This window comes from Miniopterus natalensis, chromosome 6 (genome assembly GCF_054644295.1).
Source record: "Miniopterus natalensis isolate mMinNat1 chromosome 6, mMinNat1.hap1, whole genome shotgun sequence".
Lineage (NCBI taxonomy): Eukaryota > Metazoa > Chordata > Mammalia > Chiroptera > Miniopteridae > Miniopterus > Miniopterus natalensis.
In genome coordinates this window covers 34,919,787-34,928,254 of record NC_142086.1, presented here as the reverse complement: position 1 = coordinate 34,928,254, position 8,468 = coordinate 34,919,787, and the positions used below count along the sequence as shown (strand labels likewise).

General features: G+C 40.6%; 1 non-coding gene across 1 annotated transcript; it reads left to right on the top strand.

The window, feature by feature from the left end:
* On the top strand, positions 1 to 104 carry LOC148092881 (U6 spliceosomal RNA). Its single transcript, XR_015714739.1, has one exon. It is a non-coding gene; the product is annotated as a U6 spliceosomal RNA (small nuclear RNA).
* The last annotated feature ends 8,364 nt before the right edge of the window (positions 105 to 8,468 follow it).

The window sequence follows — 8,468 nt, the reverse complement described above, 5'->3', positions numbered from 1 at the left end:
CATTCTTTGGTCCCAAGAATGGGCTGAGCTGATTGTAACATCATAGAAGATTAGCATGGCCCCTGAGGAAGGATGGCGCAGTTTGGGAAGCGTTCCGTATTTTTACGATACAGAGAAGACTAGCCACGTGGTTATGGGGCTTTGAGCCCCTGAAGGCCGGATTGCAGCCCCTCCTCTCCCCTTTCTGTTACACTTGCAGCTCGCAGCTGCAGGTAGTTATCTTCTCCCTCCCTGGTATATAATCAGCCAACTGGCAAGGGGAGTCAGAGCAGAATTTCCAGGGTGACTGACTGCTCTCCCACTATTTGCCAGCAATAATGAAATAAATGCTCAAATGATTCAACCTTGTCTCTGCTTAATTGGCTGAAGTAGCGAAAGGCAGCCCGGACCCATTGTGTCCGGTTTCAGTCTGAGAAGTTGTTTGATGACAGGGAAATTGTTATGGAAGATCCTAAATCTGTCCCTGGGTGTCAATGATGAGTTATAAACACACGTATCATAGGTTCTACTGCTTACAAAACACCTATGAAATAAAGTCTGTCCTGTTATTCATTTACTTTAAATTTACCTCAAAACAGAGAGAGTCCTGGCTGTTTTGGCTCAGTGGTTAGAGCGTCAGCCTGCAGACTGAAGGGTCCTGGGTTCAATTCCAGCCAAGGGCACGTACCCAGGTTGCAGGCTCGATACCCGGCCCTGGTCCAACAGGCATGGGAGGCAACCAGTCAATGTGTCTCTCTCACATCGGTGTTTCTCTCTCTCTTTCTCTCTCTCCCTTCCACTATCTTTGAAAAAGCAATGGGAAAAAAACATCCTCACTGTTCCGTTATACTAACTTAGAATAGCAGGATTTGCAAGACATTATTTGAAGTTAATACAAGAGGTGAATGAAAAAAAATCTTTTTATTTTTACTTACCATTTTGTCTCAGAACAACACACACGGGCTTGAGCAGTTTTTAGGTGCTGAACATGAAATAAACACAGTAGTTTATCTTACGAAGTGCCTGCCTAGATCATAAACCAAATCACTTCTCTGAGAATAACCCCCATGAATATGAGGTGGGCCCCTGGCAGCTCTATTTTACTATATGACCCTCACCCCTGCCCTATTTGAGACAAAGGTGGATATTGATTCAAACTGCTCAGTTTCTCTCCCCTGAGCTTCCAGATTTGGCCAATGAAGCAACCACCCACAAGTACATAAACTAAACATAGAAAATGTGAGCCCTGGTGTAGCCTGTTCTGCCCTGTGATGGACAGGGGGAGGCCAGACCACAAGCTCGGAGAGGAGTGGGCAAGACACAGAGCACTGTGTTGACCCTGATGGCTTTCCTTTTCCTGCTTTCTGGTTTTTCCCGAAGCCTGGCTTCATTCTTGCCCTTCATTTCCATGTATTATCCCTGCTTTCTTATAATAACCCTCCCTTTTTCTTCCTTAATCTACCTTATGTTGCTTCCTGGCACCTTTATCTAATACAAAGGCAGCCAATGGATACCAAAAAGAAAAGGGTCTTGAATATGTATGACCAGCATAGAACTGAACTAGGCCATCTTCACTAAGCCATGTCATTTGGGGATTGCAGATTCCTCCTCAATCTCCATCTACAAATTGTTTTCACTTTCAGACTATGCTTAGTTTCCATTTTTATTTTATAGGGAAGAAAATTGGGAAACATATTAGAGTCTCGGGACTTTGCTGAGCATAGAAAAGTAAGATTGGCGTGTCTTACTTTTCATGAGGGAGCGAGTAAACACAAAGATTTCTATTAGCTGATGAATCTGCTTCAAGTTCATGCTTTCTCTTCCTCTAGTTTATGATTTTTCTCAATCCTTAAATGCTCACTAGAACTCCCACACTGCACATTGATTTTGAAGGGAAACCTTGTTAAAGGATGCATTACTATTTTTTCTTGAATCTAAGCAAATGAACTGGCCTCCAAAATAGGGGATTAGAAAAATCCTTTCTTTGGATATATCTGCACCCCTGTGCCATGCTGCCACTCAGTAAATGCTAGAAATCTGTCATAGGTACTGTGGTAATGCTTATTAATACAAAAAAAAAAACCTAACAGACATTAACAGCCCAATCAGGAGAAGTGACAGAGAGACTAGCAGAGCTTACCCGAGTGCCTGGCCCCCTCCCTGTCTCAGGTCTCCTGGCGCATAGGCCAGTGCCCGCATGCTGCCTCAGGGCACTCTGCCCAGTCTCATTTATCAGGTGTTATGACTTCAGCTTCCAGAGAGGTTTCTTCCCTGCTCTCTCCTGCATTAAATCTTACAGTTTCTCCGTTCTATTTTTATTGTTATATCTCCTCCTTTATCTACCAATGATTTAAGGAGACTTAGGAAAGTATGATTTTAAAATAGAAAATTTTTTTAAAATTAATTCAATCCCAAGAAAATGTACATAATGGCAAGAATGACACCCCTACTGTAATTTCCCCAGAGATTGAGGAGAAAGATAGCAGCTTGTCCAAAAATCTGCTTAGGTCTTTAAAAACCAGCTACAGCCTGGCCGGGCATGGCTCAGTGGTTGGGTGTCGACCTAGGATCCAGGTGATCAGGGTTCGATTCCTGGTCAGGGCACATGCCCAGGTTGTGGGCTCGATCAATGACTCTCTCATCGTTGATGTTTCTATCTCTCCCTCTCCTTTCCTCTCTCTGAAATCAATAAAGATATTTTTTTAAAAATAGCTACATTAACCCTCAAATGAATGAGAAATAAGTGATTATCTTTTTTAAGCTCTGTGTTATTTGTCATCTTTGTTACTTGAAGCTTAATGTGGCTCTCCCAATATCAGAGGTTGGGGTCTCTCTCAAGATCCACCTTCTGTTCCTCTGTAGCACATTTCTCCAAACCTGAGCCAGCCAATCCAGTAAGCATGTCATGGAATCTCTACCATGACAGTCCAGGTTGGATACTGGCATAGTCCAGTGGATGTGGTCTTTCCAAGTCTGGTCCCTTATGAGCACAAGCTGCAGCCTTAATGTTACATTCTGATATCAAAAAGATAAGTAATGGGACACACACATACAGCCCTCCCAAAGAAGTCAGAATTCAATCTAACAAAAACCAAGACATACTGAGTAATTTTATGTGACAATCGCTGCCTAAACACAGTTTATGCATTTTTGTTATCCTTTACATCCATCTTTCAAGATAGGTACTATTTCCTATTGCTCTCTATAGATAACCTACATTCCCAGCATCACCTAAACTTGTCCATGGAGGTTGCTAGAATCCTGCTCCTCTATCTATATTCTGGCAGGAAGGACCAAGCAGCAAAGAAGGGCATGCCCACTTCTTTTAGGAACACTTCCCGTAAGTTGCATGCACTACTTCTGCTTATATCGCATCGTTTAGGAGTCAGTCACATGGGTATGCCTGCAGCAAGGAAGTCTGAGAAAGTGTCTTTTATTAAAGGTAGACATCTACCTAACTAAACATCAAAGGTTCTATGAATGAGAAATAAAAGGAAACAAATAGGGGGCAACTGGCAGTCTTTGCCATGCAGAGGGGGCATCTCAAAATGGATCCTTAGGACGAGAAACTAACATCTGGATGAGTCAGAGAAACAGTGTGACCAGTTTTCCCTTTATTTCCATATGTGGACCTGGAAATGTGTAAGAGGAGTCTATGCTTAGGTTATATATACATAGAAAGTCAAGGCTTACTGGAAAGTTAGAAGGGAGACATGAGGGCCAAAGTTTCTATTGCTACTAAACATCTATGTATATGTTTCCCCTTTCTCATAGGAGGCAAGAACAGTTTACCTAAGGCAATCAAGTGTTTCCAGGAACTGAGGCTCCTTACATAAGAACAAATCTCTTCATGGGCCTTTATATAGGAGCCGCTGAGACAAGTGACATCAAGTCCTTGTTATTCTACAATTCAGTATTCAGTGGAAAGAAGTAATCTTAACTGTATTTAGCTAAGATAACCTATCTTAAGGAATTAAACTCCCTCCCCAAATACTTATATTTTAAAAAGTAAATTGCCCTGCCAGCGTGGCTCAGTGGTTGAGCATTGACCTATGATCCAAGAGATGGTGGTTTGATTCCCAGTCAGGGCACATGCCCAGGTTGCGGGCTTGATCCCTTGTGAGGGACATGCAGGAGGCAGCCAATCAATGGCTCTCTCTCATCATTGCTGTTTCTATCTCTCTCTTCCTCTCCCTTCCTCTCTCTGAAATCAATAAAAAAATATATATTTTAAAAGTAAATGTAATTTTATACCTAAGAGTAAGATGTTTTTCATATGTGATGGGACAGAGAACTTTCTGGTTGCCATGAAATTATACCCCTGTGATATACATCATGTCAAGAAAGTTACTGATAGATACTCCAGAGCAAGGACTTCCCCTCATCTTCTTCCTTCTGTCAACTGAAATGGTACCACCCTTAGAGATCCAGGTCATGTTTCATCTCCTCCAAAGACTTATTTGACTTTACTAGCTCTCATTTCTCTTCCTCTTCCCTGAAATTCCCACTACATTTAACAGCCTGTGCCAGACAATTTAACACTTAATTATGTGCTGTCTGCTAATGTTTCATGTGTGTTAAGATCCTAGAAGACGTGTGTCTTGTGTTTCTTTGAAAACCCCTATGGCCTCTAGAGTGCTAAGTTCTTAATAAATATCTGTTATATAATTGATTGACTTTTGTCTTAGAGCCTAGGGTAATTACCCAAGTGTATTGTACCTCAACCTAGTTACAGTGGGTCCACCTGCTGAGTATTACAGAAAGAGGGAGGTGGGATCATCATAAGCTGGTAGGAAAAAAAGCGTATCTGTGTGTATGTGTGTGCATGTCCCCCTTAATATGAGTAATAAGTAGCAAAACACTTAGCTAAAGATTATTAAAGTGTGCATGCAAGTGTGTGGGTGCACATATTTAGAACATTCACAGATCAAATGAGTGGCCATTTATGTGCTATAATTTGAAAGGCGCTTCTTGACTGCTATAAAAACACCTGCCCATCCTACTTAGTTTAAAATTTCATCATTAGAGTCAAAGAGTTTGAACAAGAAAGCAAGTATGCTGTCTCTCCCCAAAAGTCCATAAAAATGTTATTCTGAAGCCACCCTTAGCTCTCTCTCTGTTAGATGGTAAGATTATCACCTTAGTTTCCTGTGTCTAGAAGTAGAAAATGTAAGGCCAGGCTGCTAGAAGGGATTGTGAGGAAGAAAGTAGCTTCAAAATTGAATTCTGCTTTCTTCAAGGCCTATTTGAAACCAACTCAATAAGGTAAGACATGGCAGAGGGCAAAAGGAAAGAGCACTTCTCAGTACCAAGAAAGAATTCTGCATCCTTGGCACTTTCTTAGCCCAGGAGCTGATACTACTAACCTCTGAAAATCCCCTAGGTGGATAGAAACAGAGTTTGAACACTGCAGCTCCAGTCCAACTCTCTCATTTCACAGGTTAATAACTATGCTCTGATTGTACATATCAGAATGTAAGTTAATAGATACATGAGTAGTAGAATCCAGGTCCTTTTATTCTCAGTCGAATGCTTTTTCCACTGTGGTCTTGATTCCTGAGAGCACAGGTGACCTCCCTTATATACAGACTATAAGATCATAGGAATATAGGTGTCTGCAGTTGTCCCCTCCACTTTTCACTAGCACCATGGCCAACTTTTGAGACAATATTGCCTAGAAATTAGCAGGGAGAGCAGTGGCTCTGTATCAAGACAGTGGGTTCAAATTCCAACTACCACACCTTCCAGCTATGGGATCTTGAGCAAGTAACTTAAACTTTATGGTTCTTGGGTTTCCCACCCACATATGGGAACAACAACAGTAACTACATCATAGGTTTATTGGGAAGACAAAATTATAAATCCATGCAAAGCACTTAGAACAATAAACTGGCATTACAGTTTATACTAAGCACTAGGATTACTGCTATCTTTAATCATAGACATAAGGGAAATGGGTATTATGGATAAGTGAACTTCAAAGATCCCAAAATTGATATTCTAGCTTCCTTGATGGACCATGTCTGTTTACATGAGTATTGAGTACTGAGTCCCAAACATTGAGCACTGAGCCTCATCTTTTAAAGAGTAAGCAGTTTAAGTCTCTGGTCATGGCTTTCATTTCAAAAGCATAGGACTAGGGAGGAATAAGTGAACATACACACACACACACACACACACACACACAAAAGCCTTCTATACTAAAGTCTTGCCAGTTCTGGTCTGCATCCCAATTTAAAATGTTGGTCTATATCAGTGGAAAAATTTCAGGAAAGTCTGAAAAAATTTAGTACTTTCTTCAGGCCTTTAAGGATTAGAATGCTCATCTGTCCCAAAACATATGCTTTCTCTTGTATTTTGTGATTTCTAAACAATGAAAATGATATTAGTAACAATATAATCCTGTGGTGGGCTCCAGGGATCTCAATGGCAAAGGTGTTCCAAATTAAAATTAGTGGGAGCAAAGAAGAAGATCCATTCATCTCCCATCAGTGGATGGAGCACCATTCTTTTTTTCTTTTCTTTTTTTAAATATATCTTTATTGATTTCAGAGAGAGGAAGGGAGAGGGAGACAGAGAGAGAGAACATCAATGATAAGAAAGTCGTCATTGATCCGCTGCCTCCTCCACTCCCCTAACTGGGGATGAGCCCACAACCCTGGCATGCCCTGACCAAGAATCGAACCGCCATCTCCTGGATCCTAAGTTGATGCTCAACCGCTGAGCCACCCCAGCCGGGCTGGAGCACCATTCTTAGGGGGCAAGAGGAGCAGCGAGTACCCTGAAGGTGTGGGATTTATTTTCTTCAATGTGCAGGTGGCAGCAGAGAGTGGACCCAACTAAAATAGAAAGTCAGAAGGACACCTCACTAGCAGAGGACAGTAACTGAGCAGCGCATGAGAGGCTGAGCAGCACAGGCTCAGAAGTAGCCAACATAGGGATGCTCCCTAGAGTGAGGGCCAAAGCTATGCTCCTAGTTGCTGGTGTACTCTCTGTATAGCCTGATGGTTTACAAGATCATTCACATGTTTCTATTCCAAACCTACTGTGGGTTTCACTGTTAGCTTCTGATAAAATTATTCAAAACAAAGTGACATGAATGTAAGGAAATCTTACAGACATTCTAAAACCTTAAAATTAATGAATACTATTGTAAGACAAGCTTTTAGTTTTTTTGAGATCCCATGTCTTAATTCAAAACTAAAAGAGAGTTCTTTAAAAATAATGTTTCAGGAAGCAAAAAAGCCTAATTTTCAGGGCATAGATCATTTCAGCCTCTACAACCTACAAGTTTACAGAATCAATAACATGAGATTAAAGTTCTGGAGCTATCTTTAGGTTTTCCTCCAGGAAACTGAGAGGCAGCTTCAGACCACAAGCTTCTCACTACTATTGATGGGCATGGTTTCTCCTTTTCAGGGCTATGACAGATGCATAAGTAGAGAATGAAATAAGATTCAAGGTAAGATTTCAATCAGTTCTTACATTAATATGTTTAATGATTCACCCTTTAACTTATGTATTCAAATAAATAACTATGTCAAACACTATATTGCTCAGTTGTGAATTATATACATTTATCCAATTATTAATTAATTCAATAAATGTGTTGAATTGTTACTTTGAATCAGGCATTTTTCTAGCTGGTGGTAATACAGCAAAAGAAAGTAAAAGGCATGACCCTGTTTCACAAAGCATACATTATAATAGAAGAGAAAGGAAGAAAAGAAATACAAGAGAAAACAACATAATATAATAAAAACATAGCATAGGTGGTCACAGAAAACCTCCCTGAAAAGGTAATTGAGACCTGAATGACAAGAACAATTCAGTTATGCGAGTATCCAAAAGAGTAGCCCTAGCATTCGAAGACCATGAACTTGGTATGTTGGAGGGACAGAAAGCAGACGAGGGTGTAGGCTGGTTATAATGAGTGAGATGGATTTGGGGTGGGTGAGGTCAGAATACCTCATGTCTAGAGGATCCAAGAAGTAACTTGGATTTTATGGAATCTCACTGTAGACTTTAGAGCAGGAGGATGGCATGATATAATTTATGTTTTTAAAAATATCACTTTTACAGATATATGGAGGGTGAATTATAGGCAATGGTGTGCCAATAAATATTTACAATTAGCTACCTGAAAAATTTATTTTAAAAATTCCTAATTTAGAACACATTCCAATTTCTATAGTGTAAATATTGCCACCATGGCTAATTTCAAGCTACCAATATATTACTGAAGGTGGAGCTGAAAAATGATGCACATAATTGGCTCTTGAGAACCTGGACAAGGCAGCTCCAGCACATACCACTGATTGTAGGGCAGTAGGAGTGAAAACAGGAAAGCCAACCATGAGGCCTGAGCAGCCTTTCAGGCAAGAGAGATCTTGGGTTAGTAGGGTGGATTGGGTGGTTGCAGATGCAATGAAAAGAAATGAACAGATTTTAGAGGTATTTATAAGAGAAAATAGATAGAATTTGATGAA